The sequence below is a fragment of the Platalea leucorodia genome (genome assembly GCF_965183815.1).
Source record: "Platalea leucorodia genome assembly, chromosome: 3".
Lineage (NCBI taxonomy): Eukaryota > Metazoa > Chordata > Aves > Pelecaniformes > Threskiornithidae > Platalea > Platalea leucorodia.
The window spans coordinates 61,289,190-61,311,498 of NC_138825.1; the positions used below are offsets into that span (position 1 = coordinate 61,289,190).

A 22,309-nucleotide genomic window follows, 5' to 3' on the forward strand; every position below is an offset into this window, starting at 1 on the left:
GACAAAATCCTTCCAAGGGTTACTTTATCTTCCTTTTTTTGTTCATGCTTCCAGTCTGTCAGCAACTGAATCAATAATTAACTTGGACTGTCATGTTTTCTGTAACATAAATAGAACATTTAAAATAACAACCCTGAAAAGCCCTATTTTCTTTAGGTTATACAACATCTCAAAAAAAGCAGGCAGCTGAAAACCACTACACAATTGATTTTAATGTTTCGAGTTCCGAGGGAAAGTCAGCTGCAGGACATCCGTGTCTGTTTTTCAGAGGCTTGGGGTGAAGGAAAAGTGAGCGCTCTTCACAAGTTTTCTAAACAAGTGTATGCAGTGCTCTTTGCTTTGTCACTGCCTATGGAAGAAAGTGCCGGGTTATTCCTAGCCTTACAAACACCTTTGATCTGGACGAGTGAGGACCCATCAAAGAATTTGCTTTCTTAGGGGCTCACAAAAGACGACAACAGACAAGCATGCGTTGCTTTGCAGGCAGTAGTCATCCAAAATGCCAATTCATATGACTGCTATTAGCAAAGACAAATGTCTAATCCATTAATTAAAAAAAAAAAAAGAAAAAAATCCTCACTCATACCCCCTCCCTCCAAATCTCTGTAGCCAGAGTAACTGTGCCATGCTGTTTCTTAGAGAGTTGGGACAGTATATTTCTTATTATTTTAACGAGATGGGAAAAACAGTAACGTGACATCAATGGATATAAATGTGGTTGCAACTAAGATTGTCAAAAACCTCCTGCCTTATGAAAACAGTTCTGCTCAGTTTCAGAAGGGCCGAATTATTATGCCTCATTATTCCTGATATATTTTGATGAGGGAGAAATACACTGAAAACAAGGGATCTGCCAGAAATATTGACTGCAGTGTACTGCATTTAAGTACGTGGTAAGGTGTGATCTTATTTCTGGAGATATGCTGTACTATTTGGTGTAAAACCAACAACGTACCTCTGTCAAAAAGACAATGGAATATAATGACCGAGGAGGCTCTTTTGCAAAGGATCACATGAAGACAACATAAAACCAGAAGAAAACGATTATTAGGCTTACGGTTTTGTCACTATGGGCTCTTCTATGCTGAAGACAATTTACTACAATTTTTTTCCCTCCACGATTTCTCAGAGAAGAAGGGTGAAATACTACTGAACCCACGTTTTCTAGATTAAGAGATGAACAGCATGCCACACCACACTTCACTAACTCCAGTCTGGTTTTAACAGTTTAATAATCCTTTCCCTAGGGGGAAACGAACAGTGAAAAAGTACTAAAAAGGAAACAACGCTCTGATCCAGCTCAGGTTAAAGGTTTTGCTGTTCATTTTCAACATAGGGGATCAGTTTAGGGAAACCACCTTTTTATGAAGTAGCTGTTTAATAAAGGGCAAAGAACATTCCCTGCTGGAACTGCCTGTGCAAATATACGCTTAAGACTTTAGTATCTGCAATATGTTGTCCTCACTACTGGGGACCTGGCTGCCCTTTCGTAATAAGCCGCTATACAGCACAGCGATTTGATGAAGCTCTTTCTCATGACATTCTGGAAAATGATTCAACTAATGGCTTGATGGGCAGGTCCAATTTTTTGCCTCATTGTCTGTGTTCTGACTCCAACTCTGTATAATATTTTGGAGAAAGTTCGCCTTTTCTGCGCTGTGCCGAGTAAATATTTTGTCAGTTGTTAAGGATGAGCTACAGAGTAAGACCCGGCAACGTATCCAAATTCAGCAGCAAGACTTGGAACCGTGTTAGAACTTTTTCCAGATTGTGATTTGTAATGTATTTCAGAAGCCAGCAGAAAACCAACCACTTGAGCTGTTACAGAAAGGCTGAATGAACCTTTTTTCAGAGCAGTGAAAATGTTTTTCAGAGCAGTGAAAATGTTTTTCCCCACAGCTGAAAAAAAAAAAAAATCATTAATGCTAGCAGAAAGGGCTGGGTGATGAAGGGGGAAGTTCTCTTCCTGACCACTCCATGGCGCGGCACGTTCCCCAGTGAAGAGCCGTATCTGTGCTGCACCAGAGAGAAAAACCTCACTGGGATGAGGCGAAAGGGCCAGTGCTAACGCAAGGCTGTGACACCAAACGACCCATGTGAGAGACACGTCCGCACGACCTGCTGGTGAGGGGTGAGCAAAGAAAATGCAGATAGAGGCTGCACCCCATCCTGCCTCTGCAGTGGAGCTGTAGAGAAGGAGGCACAAATGGAGACTAAACAAAGACTCATTTCAGGAACATAATTATTTGATCTCTGCTGCAGCCAGGCAATTACTAGAAGTGATGATCACTAAAACTGAATTCCACTACTTAAGCTAGAAAAACATTCCGCTTATAAATTACTAAATAAAGGGAATGAAAAGTGAACACAGCTATGCAGCTCAGCATACATCTATAACAATGTCATGGTAACCACTTGTTTGTACTTTTTATGTTATGTCTAACATAAAATCTCTACAGTAATATTCTGTGGAAAAAAGAAACAGATGATAGATCCATATACGTGGTGCTGTTTTTTGGACCAATGAAGAAATAAAATAAAAAAGCACCTTCCTTTCCAATAAAACAGTCCTTCTTCATATAATTTTGCTAGAAGCTGTATTAAAATAATCAGTATCTTGAGGGTACTATGCCAGAGAGATTCTGTCTCCCTTTTGCTGTTATGATTGGGGCCAGATAAATAATTTTTACAGTCTGCATGGCAAGGTACAAAAATCTTAAATTGCTAAAAAGAATGCAAAGGATGAAAAGGGCCACCAGGAAAGCGGAGACAGAGTGAGAAGAGAGAAACTGAAAAAATAATGTTGCTGTTCTCAGTGGAAGGTATACCCCAGGAAATTTCTGTCACTACCTCAGCTATACAACAGTAACAAAAATGGCAAGCAGTATCATTTCCTTCCTTCCTTCCTTCCTTCCATCCATCCATCCATCCATCCATCCATCCATCCATCCAGTCTTCCTTCATTCCCTCCTCTCCATCCCCCTTCTTCCTTTTTCTCTTTCTCTCCCCTCCTTCCTCTACTTCTCCCTCTCAATTTTTGGATGCTTTTTTTGAGGTACAGACTTTACATGGGAGATAGTAGTAGGCTTTTTCTAGCAGAGGAGAGAGTACCATTTTCTCAACCAGGAAAAGTTTTGGACAGCCTTTACAGTCAAGCCTGGCTAATGGTTCTAGTCCCTGACCGACCTCTGCTACTTCTGGCACGCTCAAAGCAAAGAAAGCCAGTCCTTGAGGGAAGGCCATACCGAAAAGCTCCGAGAAGGCCAGAAGGATTTAATTTTTGTTGCAGCTACACTTTGCTATTGGCAACAGCATCCAAAATGTCTCACTGAATCATCAGGCAATAAACTGAGGCATAAATTGATAAAATCTTCAAATTTCAATTTGTAAGAAGAGTAATTCTTGACAAAATTTACAATTTGCACTGTGAAAAACATTTCCAGTTTTCTGTAGCACATTCATAAGCTTACCGTCTTGCTCTCCCTTCAGCTTCAGGGACATCTTGTCAGACAAACATAAGCACAGGCTGCTTCTTCTCCAGACCAACGTGTTGTATGGACTGGTTTGCCCCAGAAGTCCTTTATGTGCCATTCTCCCATCCCATCTGATTTCAGGACCTTCCTGCCATGCTCTTAGGCCAATGGCTTCTCCGTACCACCACTCTCCTTCTCCCCATCTGCTGGGTTGGACACATGCCCTCCGCTCAGCTCTTCCGTGCCATACCCTGAGCTCTGGCTGCCCCTTCCCTGCCATTTCACAGCCCTCTCCTCCTCCTTCCTCTCGCCTGTGGCTTCCCATGCTCTTCTCCCCCACTCTTGTTTCTTTTCTTTCCCTCCAGAGAACTGCTCACATATCAGTCTTTTCTGATTCATCAGAAGCAAAGCAGAAGTGACACAACCAGCTGAAGAAGCCAGGGGCAAGGCGTGTGGTTGTGTCCTGTGTTTCTGCTGCATCTAGTGTATCAGCGCCCGCCTGTGACTGGGGCTCTCCAGCATGGTCAAAATGCAACCAGTCGAGCAGACCACTCCAGGGTCACCGGCCAGGCATAGAGATGCATGACGTACAGGTCTGTAACTACTGGTCAAAAAAACCACTGGAGGAATATAAAACTTCTGGGGCAAGTCTAGAGAAGAGCAGTTGGGTGCCTCATGACATATGCAGGTTTCTGGTTTTAAAATAGCTTTTTAGTCACCTTTCAAAAGCAGTCAAAACTACAGATAAAAAGAAAAATAGTAAGATTCTGAACGGACATTCCCCTTTTTTCCTCCCGTCCTCTTCTGACTCAGTTTTACAACTCTGCTGCAGTCCAGCCAGAGACCAGAAAGTCAGTACAGACTGGAAGATCCACCCAAGCTTCATGGTGCTTCAGCTCAGGACACTTGCTGAATCTCCTGGGATCCTGTATAGAACAACGTAAAAAAAAGGAAGGGACACATTTTGGAAAATGCTAACCCAATTAATTCCTACATGTTGAAGAAAAGGCATGAGGTTGCACAAGGATCTCCAGCTGCTCTTTTAAAAGGACTGCTGAAGCAGGTGTAAAAAGCAGCTCTTTTAAGATGATGATTTCCTCATATAAGCAAACACCACAACACAGATGGGGCAAGGCATTAAACCTGTGGTCTCCTTTCAAGGTCCAGCCCCATTTTTAACCCATATTTACATCTACTGTCAACCTAACTTTGCCCACTTAGGGAGGTCCAATCCCTCCCATGGGGCCATTTACCTTCTCTCAGCTGGTGGAATTCAGGACCACCACACAACAGGACATTTTATTTTACATACACAATTGACCAAATCCAGGCAGCCTTTATCGTCTGTTATTTTTACTCAGTGCTCTCTCAGGCAAACATCAATGTTGGTTCCTGAATGTAAAGAGAGTTTGCCTGAGGAGAAAACGGGTAAGGATCTGATTTCCACTGACTTCCCTATCGGAAAGTCTCTCATACCCTATAACTTCCTTAGTGGCCTATTGCTGACCCATGTAATATTGTGTCTATCCAGCTGTTTGAACCACTGTTCAAATGCTGTATGCACTGGAAGACTCTACTGGAGCCACAACTGATAACAAGAGGTGCAGCAATTTTGCAACTACATTTAAATTTTAATTATTTGTTAGTCTTGAGGAACCATATTATCTCATATATCAACAGAGAGGAAGGGACACAGCATAAAAACCTGCCATTGCCTCTTTCTGGTACGCAGACAATATTTCAGTGAGATTACAGGTGCAAATCTCAGCATTTCAACAGCTAAACTCCTTTCCTTTTGTGTCAAAATTGTAATATCGAAAAGAAACATCACTGAGCTCCTAAGCCACTTATGCATGTGTTTCTAATTATTTTCTTTCAGCCGTTATCCAAAATTAGAAATTACATTAGTATAAGAACACAAGTTTTCTCTGTCATGGTTTATCTTTTCATCTTTCTGCTGGATCAAGGAATGAAGTCATAAGAATTTACTTATATATGTTAAAAATTACAGCCTACTTACATGTATTTATTTTCAGATAAAGCCAGTAACTACCCTTAAAAACTAAGTACAATCCAAATAGAAGTCATTGTTTCAACAAAAAATAAAAGGTACTGCTTTCCTCAGTAGTCTGTCTCCATTAGGTGTTCCATGTGTTTACCAACTGGAAAACTTGACTGAGGTTAAATGAACGAAGGGATAGAGTCAGTGACAGTGAGGAGACAGCAGGTAAGAGAATCAGGCAATTAGGTATAAGCCAACACAGGATTAACTATACAGACCCAGTCCTCTGATCTACTCTGTTTGGTGGGTGGCCTAGAGGAATGCACACCGCATGTATGCTCACTACCTACGGCCAGTTCCAGCTGTGTTCATGCACTGCCTATCCCTTCAGTTCTGCCTCGCCTCTGAAACCATACCGCAGACATCAATTTTTTCAGCATGTGCATCATCAAGTCACTTGCATACAAGAAATACAGGATTTTTGGGGTATCTGGCAATTCAGATTGCAGTACTTACTTTTTTAAGCCCAGCAACTGAAAGCAAGTTTTTGCAATTTTGTTTACTGCCGCAAAGAAATTCACGCTGCATCTTGACAGCACATAAGATGACATGTGGTAAGGGAAGAGCTTAATAAGGCAGGCAAATATCAAAGAGCAATTCAATACAACTTGAGAAAAACATTTTAAAATTTTGCTTAGAAAAGTTTAATTATATGTATTTTTAAATCTGTGAACGTGCTTCTTAAAAAGCAAACCATTGGATAATTCCTCACTGCACTGAAAGGAATGGCCTAACTTGCATTGATGTCAAAGGGGCAAGATTTCATTGCACATATCAAAAAAAGAAGCTACATCAAATGATAACATTAAATAATATGTTTTGCAGGGTTGGCAGAGTATGTTCACAGCATGAGAAGGATAAAGACACAATATTAATTAAATATCTTTCAGAAATAAGAACCAAATTTGTGCACATCTTGTAAGCTTTTCCTTGTTGTGTCCATTATCTAGCATTTTGAATGATGTCTATTTGGCCCCTCTGAGGAAAAAAACCCTAACTTGAACTTTATTTCAAGAACAATCCAAGAGAACTAATGAGGCTTTCTTAACTTCGCCAAAAGGAAGACAATATAGAAGACGTCCTTACTTCTATTTTTGTGCTTCTATACTATGTGAGAAGGAATTAAGTGGTAAAAATGGGTGCTAGAAGCAACGGGAGGAAAGATGCCTCTAGCACAAGCTCCATGAGGACAGCTGTATGGCTATCCTTAAGCATCATGTATACCAAAGTAGAGGTAAATCTCACAGCACGACTAGAACTTCACACCACACTCAGCCCAGCAGGTAGCCTGTGTAAATCACTGATTTAGGGAACACATATTACTGCACAAGTCTTTTCAGCAGAAAAGATAGATACAGAAGAGCCTTAGGAGAGCCTAACACCTCCATTGCTCCTCTGTTCTCTGGGACACGAGTTGAACCTTTCAGAAGCTCAGTGTAGAAACTTGCCCACAGCTCCAACGCCTGTGAACTATGTATTTCTTCATATTTAATTTATAGTTATCTTTTTCATATTGCCATCCAATCTTCCATCCAAAGACCTAGTCAGGTCTCCTTCTCCTAGTAATCTGGAAGGACTGGAGTGCTGTGATTCCAGCTTTGACTACACCTTTCATTTTTATCTAGGTATGCTATTGATGATTTTGTTAGAAGATTATATTTGGGAGGGATGAGAAACCAAAATTAATTTAACAGTGGTGTGGACTTCTTTCTTTAAAAGTTTACTTCTATGGCTATTCTCTGCCCTTAATCTTGAGAACTGTAATGAACTACAAGTCTATGGAGGCAAACTTGACAAATTTTTAATCAATTTTTTCCTTTCAGAGTATAATTTATTATTGTTTCCAAAATTATCTTCCACAGACTACTGCAACAACAAACGCAAGTCCATGCTGATCAGAATATCATCTCACTGGCTGATCTAATCTCACTGACAGAAAGGGAGGCTTATAAAAATGTTTAAAGACTAAACAGTACAAGTAGTGCCAAGTTTCGCTTGACTCACACTATATGGAAACTGAGGCCCAAGTAGCCAATGTTCTTGTCTGCCAGAGGCCCATGTTCTCAAGTTCAAGCACATTTTGTATTTGCCAGTCATACGTTCAGTAATCACCAAGTTCTACTAAAGAAGACATTTAATAACTTGTATGACAGCATATACTATATTTAATTTTCTCTTTAAAATGCATTAAGAAGGATTTTGTAAAAAACAAATTCTTTATAAACAAAATGTAATCAGTATGGGTGTGTGTACCCAGATGTCTATGTGTGAGAGAGATTTTGGAAGCTAAAGGCTCTAATTCATCTTTTCTGAAAGGCCCTAGATTTTACAAGGTCAGACCAGGAATTTTCAAATAAAGAAAAAACCATGAACGCACAGAAGGAACACACATCTGTTATGCTGCAGTTCATACTGCAATCCAAAAGCAACACAAGGAAAGGCATGCAAACAACATAACAATTTTGGTGGTTCTGGTGGGATTTTAGATAACCAGGAAATTTTTGGTTAAAAGCAAACTAGAAAAAAAGAGCTATGAAAACTCAGCATATTCCAGGTCTGTCCCCTCCAGCTGCGTTGCTCTGAAGAGGCTGCTGAAAAAAGACAGAAACCTCTGCCATTTCTGATCCTCCTTCTAGCGGGAAGTAGAGAGTCTGTCAGTCTTCCTTGTTCCAGTTCAGAGGCTGTGCAAGTGTACATTGGTGTTTTAAGACAGAACAGGGATGTATCAGAGGCCAGAAAACCCCTTCCCATAGGTTGTCCTAAACAAAGCAGAGCCGTGGGACAAAGGCAAGAGGAAGCGGTCTTGGGTGGCAGCCCGTGGTTTGGGAAGGAGTCCAGGCTGCTGAGCGCCCGCAGTGCCCCAGAGCGAGGACCACGGCGTGGGCAGGGCACGGCTTCGCTCGATCTCATCTAGAAGGAATCCTGGAAAACGTAATCCCAGGATCTGCTGGGATTTGCAGACCTCCATAGAAAGGCATATTTGGAAGGAGTGCAAGATAGAAGCAGCCTCCTTTCTAATAACTTAGGAAAGTCTGAAAGAAACTAGAGATGATGCTCATCTCTCCTGTAAGCAGGGAAAAAAATCTCCTTGTTTGACTTTCAATGTCAAAGCCAAGGAGGCAGCCATTAACTTAACCACAGCAACACCTGGGATAGTTTTAAACTCTGTGAGCAGGCCTTTCTTTGTTTTTAACTTACTAAAAGTGTTTTAAGTTGCTTGTTTGTTTAGACTTCGCCACTAGAGCTCTGGGGAGAAATTTCTCTTCAGAGAAAAGCTGTATTGTTTGCTTGTAAAATAACTAAATAGGCAAAGCCTGCAGGGAAGATTGGCCTGTAACACGCAGGAAAAGCAAACAAGAGTGGTAATGGATTCAAAGGTTAATGCCGAGTCAATGAGGAAATTTATTAGGTTAGTGAATGCCCTCAGCTACCCACCCACCCCTTCATCCAAATATAATGGCATAGCTGCACCCCAGCTCTGGGTACACCCTCAAGAGGGATGAGAATCAGATATTGCACACCAGCATGCGATGCAACACGTGGGGACACACGCAAGCTCTAAGCGTGTAACCCTGGACGAGTGTACCTTCGCACGCTCACCTGCTAGGCTGCAACACTAACACCTTGCAGACTGACTGACTTCAGGCTGGGAGAGCCCCTGCCGATCGCCGTTTGACCTCCTACAGTGCACGGGCCACGGAATTTTACTCCGCAATGGAAGGAAACCATTCTTTTCAAACACGTGTGCGTCACTGAGCCCAATGTGGTAAGGTTGAACTACAGACCCTCATGCAGTGGAAGACTTACCCATTTCTCAACCTGTCTTTATAGCTGGATTTTCTCACGCTGGCTCCTGAAAAGCTTACAAGCAGCTAAATTAGCTTCCCAGTGCAGCTTAAATTCAGGCAACTTTTCAGACTCCTTCATTTCTGAAGTGACTCCCCAACCTTCTTTTCCCCAATTTGGGATTTAACAAACAAACTCCATTCAAAATTCCCGGTCACACCTGGTAAGCAATTTACTGTGACTGGCTTATTTTAACATCGTCCCTTCTGTACTTCCCTGTTATCTTCAGGAACTACCTTGAAACTGTAAGGTGCTGGAAAAAGTGTTTATGTAAATTAAAACAGCAATAAAAGGCTGCCAAGAAATTCTATAGTATGTTACCAAAATAAAACCTCAAGGTACTTCACATAACCCCTGAGCTGAGGCTGAAAAAGCATCACGCTTGAAACATTCACAAAGCTGCATGTTGGCACTAGAAAACTTCATTCAGAATGAATTTCTGACAGAAAACACAGTTTGGGCATAACTGAAATTTTGTCATTTTTGATGTGACAAAATTTTTCCATGCTCATAAACAATCTAAAAGGTCCATCAGGCTACTTCAGCACGGCTGCACTGGGGGCATTCTGCCTTCTCCCAGCAGCTCTCCAGAACAACGTAGCCTTGGGGGAATTTTAGTTTTCAAGCACCCTAAGGACCAGTTCTCGGCTGTGAACTGAGCTTCTGGCTAGACCACATGTCTCATAATGCAGTTTTTCCTCCTCTCAGACTGACCAGTTTGGAGAAACACAAGTGCAACTGTGAAGTACCATAGGAGGGTGCAGTTTGATGTTAGTTTGAATTAACGCAAAATGAATTATTTTGTGACTTCCAGATTTAAAATGTTTGAAATATATATAAAAATAAGATATAACGGTACAAAATAATGGGAAAAAAAAAAAACACGAACAAAAAACCGAGAATGGAACATTACAATTTTTTTGCCTCCATTAATGATATAAAGAGTAAATACAATCTATGGATATTTGAAGAACTGGTGAAAAATGGCTATGCAGACTGCTGCATGTCTATATAGCAGTGGTGTGTTTGGGTCTGTCAGATGTGAGACCTTGGAAAGCCCTACCTGTGCTGCATTTATGAGTATATACAATATATCTTTTGTAAACTCTACCATTCTATCCAAAAAAAGAGAGAAATATAGACTGGCTTATTTGAGGCTGCACAGGAAATAAAGAGGAATATTAATGCAAACTTCCAGGCAGGTAAACTAAGCTGCAGAATTTGCTGCCCTTCCTGGGGAAAACCTTTTTTGAATGCAAGAAGAATAAGGGATTGGGAGGGCTTTAATATGTGTCGAAGGACAGGGAACCATACCCATAAATAAAGTGGCATTAAAAAGTGACGAGCTCACATCTGTCTCTAATAGCACCATTAAGTGGCTGATGTGTTACAGCTGGTCAGCTAGGTCAACTGCGTGTAAACGGTTTACTGTATACAGAATATTTTCTCTGTCAGGCTTTCCCCCTAAAATAAACCGTACCGTGCTCCATGAAAGGTAGGTGGTGACCGTCTCACCTTGTGTCTGTGCCGATTTGCTAGGGATGATCAAAATGGGGAGGGGACACATGTAGATCCCAGCATGCTGACAGCTCAGGTGCCCCCCATTAAAAAAGGGCATCGGAACAGGGGCAAGAAGAGCCACTAGTGGTAGTGGGAGATTGCAGAGCATTTCCTGAGATGAGGCTCTCAGGGGTCTTAACCCGATCGGTTTATCCAAAAGGAGAGACTCACAAGATCTCTCCCTGTATGGAAAACAGTGATACAAAGCAAGAAATAAAGGGCTCTTTAATGCAGCAGTGGAAAGCATAATAAGCTGAAGTCAGACAAGTTAGAAATTTGTAAAAGAATTAGCAGTGACAATGAATAATGACAGGAGCAAGCTGCTAAGGAAAACAGAAGATTGTTTATCTCTTCAGATCATGACCAAATGCCTTTCTGGAAGATAAACTTCAGCAAAACAAAAATTACTGGCTCACTACAGGTGCAAACGAAATGTTATGGCCTGTGTTAAACAGGAGGTCAGACAAAGCGATCTAATATTCTTTTCAGACCTTAAATGCCATGAATGCCTGGGTTTGTCAGCACCTGCTCGGTGACCTGTCTCTTTCTCAGCAAGAACTGAACCAAAGCAATTCCAACTGCAAAAGGAGCGATGTGGTCAGACCGTTTTCTGTGCTCAGCATCTAAAGAGTAGAATAACAAACAAGGTGGTAAGAACGTGCATCGGACGTGCAAAGAAGGGCAAATAAAGTGCATGGTGCTAATATCATTGCCACCACATGGTTTGCCTTTACAGAAAGTAGAGTGAGCAGCACGCTGAAAACCTTAGTTGCTCAGCACAGAGCTCTAGACTGACAAGAAAAGCACAGCTTGAGCAAAGAAGGCAGATCACGGTCTTGAGGGAAGAATGTTTTTCAAAAGGGCTTATGCCACAGGACTGAATTAATGATGTGAAGAAGTACTGAAGTAAAAGTGCAAACCAAAAGCAAGATTCAGACGTTTACTCCACTTGGGACAATCTGTCCCAAAATGGTAGGTGCTGGGAAGGAATTAATATGGGAGAAAGGATGAACCACTTCTTCAGAAACATAAATACAGAAGACGACTTTTGAAAGTATCTTAAGATTTGTAAGAAGCAGCAGAAGACAAGTTTGTCTTATTCAGAGAACTCAATAAAGAACTCAAGAAAACAAAGGTAAAACCAATAAATATAAGCTAACCTTTCAAGCAAAAACTCCTTTGTAGTAGGCTATACTTACTGAGACATAGTCTCTTCTGGGAACGGCTGACCCCACCTTTTTTTAAGGCATCAGATCCTCAGTTTACATGATTAGTTGATAATCTCGGCTTTTATTCAATAAAAAAGCTTTTCCACTCCTTCATGTGAAGAAGAGCTTAAAACTGAGGCCCTAAGTATTAAACTACCAAGGCAAAATTCCAAAACTTGCATTATTTCTGAGCCTCTGCTCTTTTTAATCCTGACCATTCATATGTTAATGCCTAGAGGCTTACCCTCAAGACCATTGACACCTGGTGAAAAGCCCAAGAATACTGGCACCAACATAGGATGCTCAGGGTTTATCTACAATTTCACTGAGATTAGGCAAAGAAATACTCAATAAGAAGGACTGGTGCATGAGCACATACTACTTATTCCACAGGATAGCTCCTGAAAGCATCTTGTGTCATCAGTTTCTGTGGGTGGACAGTTCCTTGAAAAAATAACGCCCAGCTGAATGGGCAGTATTTGGAAAGAGGCACTGGGGGTGGGATTTAAGCTGTATTGCAGCTACTGCATATAAACTATAAAACGTGGTAAACACTTCAAAAAGGCATGTTAATTGCAAACCAGAAACATTTAGGATGATAACAATGCCCTTAAAGTTAAGTTTTTCTGTAATCATAGGACCTTAAAAGTTGAAAACTCTCCTTCTTCCCTCTCTATTGTGTATCCGTATGACTCTCACAAACACATCACTTCAGTTGCTGTGCTAGGAACAAAAACAGGATGGATATTAGACATTGGAAACTCTCCATTTGCCTTTACCACAAGGGTTTTTTTTCCCATGGATCATAAGAAGGGCAGACGGGCATTCCCTTGAGGCAAACAGAGATGTTTTCAGAACATCATGCAACAGGAATACTCCCTGACAACATGTCTATAATAATATGTTCTAAGTACAACTTTCTGTACCGCACCTTAGGCTATTTGGTGGTGGACGTATTTTTATGCCCATTCATTTTCCCTGAAGTTGTGTAGGGACCAGTGCAACTGAACATCAGCCATGTAAAAGCAGTACCTCTCATTTAGCCACACAGATGCTCCTAACAAGTCAAGAGGTCCATAAAATTTTCTGAAAAAGGATCTGTGTACCAACATTATCCAGCTTCTCAATCAGCAAGGAGGAAAAGGTTATGATGAAAGAAATGTACTTAGTCACAGAGTATCTGGCGAGCAGAAAGATTCCAACCCACTCCTTGTCCCAGCATCTAGTTTCCTTACAGAGCCTCTATGTGGCCAGAGTTTGATTAAGACATGAAAAGTGAGATAGTGCCAAATGCCATCCAAGGCTTCCCCGTGGACAGACTTGCAAAAGAAAGGGAAGAAGATTCCAGGTTCGTTTCAGTCCCACGAGGCTTCACTCAACACACAGCTAACGCAAATGCCACCCCAGGTGGCATTTCCTCACGCACTAACAACAGGTAAACATCAGTCCCTGTCTCGAGGTGTGCGCTAGACAGCTCAGCTTGGTTCTCCCTGGGTAGCTCACCAGCTCCTTCCCTGCACGTCTAGTAGGACATCAGGTTTGGTAAATGCTCTGCCATGAACATAGTAAGAGGAAGAAGACTGTTGACTCTCTCATGCTTTCAGAGCAGCTGCCTTCTCTTTGTATCTCCGTGAATCCCAGCTGCAGTAGCCCTCCTCAGTGAGAAAAATATAATTTTTCTGTGTTGCTGATGGTCCTTTCCGTTTCACATCTGGAGATTGTTAACTGTTTCCCATGTGGTCTGAGTTTTAGCAGCAAAAACACTCCAGCAAATTCTAGTAAAACTGATTTATTTATATTAACTGGACACTGGATACCAAAATAATACTGTCTGGGGGACTTTATTCTCCCTTCCTCTTCGCATTGACATTTCACCTCGACCTGTCCTCTGAAATAAATACTGGGGAAACCTCATGTTTTAGCGGTTGGAAGTTCAGAACTGAAAAGGTCAAAAGCTGAAAATAATTTAAGCATGACATCTCCTCTGTTTAGGAGAGCTTAAGTACATATGAGTGGCGGAAGTCCCAGCTAAAACTCAAACTTGATGCTGTGAGGCTGTGACTTCCCCTTGGATACCAACAGCTTACAGCAACCTCTGTTTTTGCAAAGTCATAATTTGCTGCCATGGAAAGAATTATATTAGCAGAAACTGAACGCACTGCTTCAAATCTTCCAGGGACAAAACACTGCAGAAGGGAAAAAGATACATATTTCTATACGATTTTTTGCAACTGCATGAAAGAAGAAACCAGATAAATAAAACAGAGGGGAGAGCTGAGTGGAGCTGGGAAAACGGTTTTAAGTTGCTAACACGGAGGAAAAACTACCCAAGTCTTGGACAGTAAAATTTACTACCTTTCCAGAAGAAGGCCAGTTATGAATTTATCAAAGCCTTATTTGGTGCAAAAACACTTCTGCAGAAATATCTTTGTTTAACATTCAAGCTACTCTTAGGTGAAAGCAAGAAGAATAAGCTAAATGCTCTTCAAAAGTAAACTACCACAAGCAACTAAAGAAACCAAGATATTATAAAGATATTTATTAAAAAAAAAAAAAACAACAACACTACCAGGGAAAAGAACTAATTTAATAGTTGCAGAATGCTTTCCACTCTATTCAAGCAGGAAAAACCTTCCCCCATGCTATCACCAATGTGCCTAAACTGTGTGGCAGAGAAATAATCTTCAGAACTGAGAATGTGAGAATGAAAGAGATGATGGTTTGTATCAGTCAAATACTTGTTCTGTTATTTTACTTTCTCAGTTTAATTTAGTTTTGGGCCCATCGCTGCAAATTTACCAACTACCAGAACTTTTTGCTGCCCGCAGTGCTACATCATTGCATTGCACGAGGCGGCAGAAGACATAACGTGCCCCAAGGCTGCAGCCTGAGGCTTGCTGCTGCTGCTGCTATGCCAGGGGAGTGTGCTCTCGCTTAGACTCTGCCAGTGAGTGTATCTCATTTTGGGATTTACGTTGTGGATAAAGGTGGTGTGGTGCAGGACGCAGAAAGGCTGTGCTTGGCTGACTTGTATCTAATTTATGGATGGGTGTCTGTAGGCATGAAGCGTTAAGAGAATGCTGCAGACCACACGAGGCTCCAGCCGTGCTTTGGCACAGCGAACTTAAACAATACCTCTGCCCCAAGCAAGGCCTGGCTCTTGGGGAAAGGGTTTACTGCTCAGCATTCATCATCAGGTACTCAGGAAAATGAAGGAGAACAGGTTTTATTTCTGCTACAAATCATGCACAGCACCGAAACACTCTCTTGCAGCCAGAAGAAAACCAAAGGTTTGCCTGTGATTTCTGACAAAGAGACTTTTTTTTTTAACTGAGACAAGTTGCAGCTTTGAGATAATGGAACCGAATACAATTTTTTAAAAGCTTTGTATATCATTTTCACTTAAGAAGAGGAGGAAAAGACATGAAAATCATAAGATGATGGAGAGAGTCCTGTACTGTAAGAAACTATTTTTGAAGACTTTGAAACCATCGCAACTGAGCCTTCCAGCTTGTAGGCCAATGCAGGAAAGCTGATGCAAGAGCTCTGGCAGGGAGAGACTGCCTGCCAAATTCCTACTAATTGGTAATAAGGACAGCTGAAGAAACTGGCCTCTGAAAGGAAAAATAAAGCTTGAAACTCAGACTAACTTCTTCAGGAACACAACTACTTCTGAAGAGAGTAGTAGATCCGCGTGCAGGGGTAGATATAGGCTAATGCCTATAAATAGCTCCAAGCTGGCAGCGCTACGGCAGTAACAGAAGCCAGACTGTGGTAACAGCCGGCTTCGCTATAGAAATTTTCATCTTAATGCCATCTTCCTTCCTGCTGTGGGAGACGCATTGAAAACAGTTCTGGATAGTATATTAAAACTCTATCATGCTTTCAACAAGGTTTCATAAGGTTACACCAGTAATTTTTAAACTTCATTTTAGAAATTCAGTTCAATCTCTATGCAATACCTATAAAATTCCTAGATTTCACTGTTTACATGAAAATGCCAAGGAACATGACCTTTAAATACAATTTTTATATTTAGTCCAGTAAGTTTTCTCTACAGCAGTAGTAACAGCAGTAAGGAACCTTACACTGAAAGAATTCAGATAAAATTGCCAGATTAAAGAAGCAAATATCCTTTATTCCTTTTGCTGCTGTTGTTCATTTAAACTGAGACAGGTGATTTTATTCCTTCAGAATGACTGTCACACCTCTCAATTAAAAAAAGAATATATAAGCCTAAGCAAACTGCCTTTAATACTCTTGTAAAGTTTAATTAATTTGTTTGCAAAGTGATCTGAGATATCTGGACAGATTAAGTACTATTTTCTTTTCTTAGCAAAGGTTAGAGTATGGTTGGGAATTCTGCTGCAGTAATGCTAATGAGACTGGTTTCCACGAACACAACGAAAACACTAGATTCTCAAGTACATCACATCTGCACTGAGTGCACTCAGTTACATAGACAAGAGCAAGGAGAGAGAGTAATAAAATCATAGCACTTTTCTACCCTTCAGACACCGCGGGCTTGCTGGGGCTCACATTTCCTGCAAGAGTAAATGAGAAGAATTTGCTATTCTAACATGTACCGACAAGAACTGCCTGGACTTTGTCACCTGTGAGGGGACCAAGCAGGGGCTCGTTCTATTTAAATGTTGTGCAGTTAAAACACTGTCAGAGACTTTTTAATGCCAAGGAATTTTACATATTCTTATTTATATTTCGAAATCGCAGTCACAGAGTGTTCAGACTCGCCTTTCTCCGTCTAGCAATGTATAGGTGGGATCTTCCATGTACAGGCCAATTTGATAGAACACGCTTTCAGGTTCACTGCAAAATGTTCCTTACGCTGTGAAACTTACCAAGGGGCTGTACGGTGTTATATTCCATGGTAATGGTATTTCCAGAAAAAAAAAAGAATTACACATGAGTAAGGCAATGAAAGTATGCAGGTAACCATGGCTACTGTTGTGAACTAAATAACATTTTTTATACAGCTGTGAATATTTGTATTATTGCCAGTTAAGCTGTAGTTCAGATTTGAGACAGGGCTGGTAAACATTGAATTCTTGCCTGAAGAAAGGTACTTCCCAAAGTGGATGCAGGCCTCTACATCGTGCCACTGCACATTCTGGTGTAATTTTTTGTCTAGTAAACACACATCTTACTACCTCAGTCAAAATAATCAAAGTACAACTCTTCATGGCCACTACTGTCAGTGACACACTTTTGCACAAGCTATTTTCTCTCTTAAGGGTATTTTTATTTCCTCTTGCCATATTCCTGCAATTGCAAATTTTGACATAGCTTTTGAAATAGCTTTGGCTCCATAAAAGAGACTTTTGAAAAAAATTTGCAAGCAAAACTCCCAGCTTTCCTTGATTTTCACTAGTGGTTTGGTCCCATTCCTGGACAACAAAAGAAAAAACAATTCCAAATGACAGGGCAGATGAGAGGGACCTTTTCTCCTTTGACATCTTTTCAATTTCCAAGTTCATCCTTCTTAAATCATCCTTCTGTTTACATGTCAAGAGTCTCTCTTCTCAAATCAATCATCATCAGGGAATGAATGGAAACCTAAGGGATTTTTCTCCTTATGGAGAAAAGGTACGCCAAAAACCAAATTATTTGGAGTAAGCTGACAGTAGTTGCTACACTAAAAGAAAACATAAACACAAAAGCAGTTAGTGAGATGAACCTGTGCTTCCAGTAATATAAACAAAACGAAAATAATGAAACGCCTATTGTAACTAAGTGAAGCAGGACTTAGAGCAACATCTCCCTATTCAAAAATTGAGTCACTTCTTCCTTCCAACAGAGCACGAGTTTGAAACTCAAGTGAGTTCTTTCGCTGTGAATTTGTTGTCTTTGCCTGGTTTGGAGAGAGAGGATCATTTCTTAATAAAAGCACTGGCTAATGAAGCAAACACAGATTCACTTCACAGTTCAATCTTTAACAAACTGCCTGTAGCCTCAGGCAAACCACGAATTCCATGTTTTAGCTTCTCCTCTGTAACATGGGGAAAATAGCAACTCTTTTCTGCCAGTCTTTACCCGTCCTTTTCATTTAGGCTGAAAGAAATTTGAGGACTAAACATTCCGTATGTGTATCGACAGTACTTAGCTTAAATAAAATTACAGGAGATGTTCTTTAAAATGGTACTAGGTACCAATATCGTTATTAATATATGAACAGTACTATATATATTATATAGTACTATATATATACACTATATATGCTGTACTATATACACTATATACACACACCATGTATATACACACACTATATATATTACTATATATATACAATATATATTAACCCTACCAAACTGATGTCATGGAGAACAAAACTATGGGAGGCACAATAGCACAGTGCTCGGGCAAACAACCGTGAGATCTAAAGACCCACAAACTCCGGGGATATTAGATGCAATAAGCATACAAAGCAGGGCACTCTTCTGACTCCTGCATACACAAAAATGTCGGAAAAAGAAAATCACTCTGCAAACAGTGATCCTGCACAGTGGTCACAAGAAACCAAATGAAGCCAAATTTCTGCATGTTGGTCTAGAATAAATGAAGGGTCACATTTTCAATATACACTGGGTACTTTAAACTTCCCTTTCAAGCTTTTTCTCAGTGATGTACAGTACACACAATTATCACCTCCATGTTCTATGGCTCTCTCCAGCTGACTACTATTATCACCTCTTTATTTCAGTATTTGGTTTCCTCTACTTTGCTCGCTGTCTTCTCCTCCTTAACAACCTCTAAGGCTATCACTTTTTCTCTTAGCTTCTGACACACGCATTTTTTTCTCCTTCGAATTCCCTCTTCTTTTTCATCTTTCATTCCTCTGCTTCAGGAGCAAAGACCAAAATGCTATCCACCTTAGTCTCTGATCTAAGAATACATATATTCACCTCCTAAAATGAGTTGCAGCTGTATGCATTTTTAAACAACTTGCAGCCAACGTAATTTTGTTTGTTAATGGAAACATCAGTAAATCTGTGTATTAGTAAAAAGACAGTTTTAATGGATGTTTCCTTTATAGAAAATGATATCATTTCCCATTTCTTTGTTTTAAAAAGTGCCTTAAAATACAAAGTTCATAGACCGACATACATATTTCATCTTTCCCATAAATAGTTCATAAAAAAATTCTACATTACATACTGTATTTGCAAAAGAAGCCACAAAAATGTGCATGGCAGTGACTCAGCAAGTTGGAACTCTACGTATAGGGTTTATAGAAAGCTGGTAAAGCTCAAAGTAACAGAATAAAAAGCTAAAAGCCCCATGATGCAAATAAAATTGCTTCCTGTGGGAAACAAACTTAAGTATGTGATTTGAATATTACAGCCATTTTTGATAACGAAGAATTTCCTTTCTAGGTCTATTTTAACTTTCTATAGCATGCACCATGTCAGCCTAGAGCATTTTATGAGATACCAGGAACACTAAATTTGGTATATAACCATAAGTAATGTTATTATTTGAAGCGGAGGTCGCTTCTGTTCTGCAGCAGAATGGACAACAATACCAACTCCAACTCTTAGTTGCATTTGCATCCATGAACCTCAAAAGTAATTTACAAAAGGCAATTTGCCTGTTCACTGCAACTGAGTGAGTGGGACGCTGAGGCACACGAAAGGGAAATACCTCTGAGCACCCAGCAAGCCCCCCAGCACGGTGAAGAGCAAAGCGCAGGCGCATGCAGGCGCACAGTAGCTGCCCTGCCTGGGACACTTCATAACCAGAATCAGGCACAGTGCTATAAACCCAGTAACAGCCAGCACTGTTTTTCTATCATTACAAAGACCCGCAAAATGCAGACGTTGGCTAATTAAGATTTATAAAAAATGCTTTCGATCAAACAGTACATAATTTCTCTCAGATTATTCAGTAAAACAGTGGCAGAACTAGGAATAAAACAGAAATTTAAAAACAGAGTTTAAACAGCACTTCAAATATGCAGTGTTACTTGTTTTGAAGAGAATGCAAGCTGTGAAGAGTTAAAGGATACTAGTTAATATTGCAACGAAGATGTAAGAGCATATATTGGCCGCTGGTCTGCCTTTTGCCATTTTGAGACACATCCACACCCAGTGCAATTTCTCCATGGTCGGAGCTTTTTCCTGCTCAGATAACCGTGGTGTCAGAGGGAGGAAAAGAGTCACCTTAATCATCCTTACGGTCTCTCTGAGAGAAACAGACACCTCTGAAAGATGATGGCTTTTCCTGAGCAGGGCACCAGGCTGGGACTTCGGTGCTTTAGGTAATGTCCAAAGCTAAAAGGGATAATTGTAGACCTGCATGACTAATGGCAATGGCTTACATATCTGTCAAAAACATCTTTCATGCTACATCCTGAATTGAGTCTCCTGTATGTGAGCAGTTACTAAAAATGTACACTGTTTTTACTTATTTGTATCTATGTGGGAAAGTAAAAATATGGGGATTGAACTGAACAGCAGAGCAGACATCAGGTTACGTCAAAGCTCACAGCCCACCATGAGCAAAAGTGATACCCAAGTTGTCCCCAAATCCTTGATTTCTGCCGATCACCATGTATAAAACATTCCTGCTGTGGCACTATTTCAACATATTAATCATCTGAATATGAAATGATTTCTACAGAAATGATGTCTGTTTCCAAATACAAAGACATGTAAAAAGACAGCAATTAACAAAGAAAAAAGTTACTTTTAAAGAGTGGTAATTTGTTACAAAAACAATGTCAAAATATTTCCTTGTATTAGCGGTCCTGTAGCAATAATTATCTCGGGATACAGGGAGAAGTAATATTTTTTATTCCACCAACTTCAAGGGCTGGAAAAAGCACATAAGCTTTTGGGCTCAGATTCCCTTCACCAGGTCTGCTGATTCTTCTGGTATTGTGTCCATGTGAAATAACCCACTTTCCAACAATGATAAATAGGTAAAAATCTGGTCACTGAGTTAGTACATATGCCTTCAATTGAAGGAAAAGCTGTCTGCCAAGCTTCAACCAAGTAGATCATAGGTCTGTGAAAAAAAGAATCTAAAAGGATGGAATCCAGTTGCCATAGCGGCAAATTAAACAAATAAATGAGATACCATGGAATGCTGCAAAATATTTGTGGCATGATTAAGTCATATTTGCCACATGTGTGAATACTAACAGCACAGTTCAGTAAAGTGGGTACAATACAGTACAATCCCACTTTTATTGTATGTACATTTTAATTCTTATCTGAGTAAGTGCTAATGAATGGTAACCAGCGTGTCCAAGGATACGTAACATTGCATTTTACTGTAATCATAAGGCAAATCGTAGCCCCTTAAATACATAAAAATAGACGATAAATGCATATTAAGCTACTATACCTTCAAAGAGATATTTGCATCCTTCCCTGTGTTTGCATGGCCTGCTAAAGAGACAAAACTTTTTGTAGTGATTGCCTCTAGGATGACTTGCATATGGGGTGCTTTAGAGTACACAACCCGTAGCTGGCAGCTCGCATATTAAACCTTCTTCAACATAAGCAATCCTCCCCCCAATACATTAATTTTTTCCAGTGAAATGTTCTCTTTTCTTGATAAAAGACACTGTTTGCATATACTCATCATTAATCATAATAATATATCACTTACTGTTTGATTCTACTATCTGCCTATGTTCTCTGGAAAAAAAACCTCAGGAAAAAAACAGAAATCTATTATGTCAAAAGATGAAACAAGTGGCTGATTTTAACTGAGAGAGAAGAGAGGAGGGCACATAGATTTTTATTAAAAATGCGTACCAGTTATTAATGCATTTTGCACTGATTTTCAAGTTGAATATATATTTACATTTCTAACCTGCAAACCACGTATCTGATAAATCGTGTAGTAGCACCAGAGGAATGCACCAGCTTAAGCACTACAAAAGAGTTGTGCACGGCTCCAGCAGTGCTACGGTGAGCAGTATAAGCTGCACAGAAAGTGAATGTTAAAACAAAACTGGAGTTCCTAATATTGTCAGAAACATGGGAATGAACCAAATGTGTTTCCATCCCACACCGCTCCTGGTTTAACAAACAGATCTAGCAGTCCAGGGCCAAACCCTGCTTCTAGGAAAACACGGCTCAGTACATACTCCACACCCAGAGAAAGGCAGAAAGTCTAAGGTTCCCTTTGTA

At 40.3% G+C, this 22,309-nt stretch overlaps 1 protein-coding gene across 6 annotated transcripts in view; it reads right to left on the reverse strand.

Moving 5' to 3' along the window:
* The window catches only part of AIG1 (androgen induced 1), a 126,208-nt gene that overhangs the window by 49,243 nt on the left and 54,656 nt on the right, over nt 1-22,309 (reverse strand). For 2 of the 6 annotated variants that reach the window (XR_014227811.1, XR_014227812.1), the window contains exon 4: nt 3,471-4,399. The exons of the other annotated variants lie outside the window; for them this stretch is intronic. The gene's annotated coding sequence lies outside the window, so the exon portion shown is untranslated. The remainder of the gene's footprint in view (nt 1-3,470; nt 4,400-22,309) is intronic. 6 annotated transcript variants of the gene reach the window in all.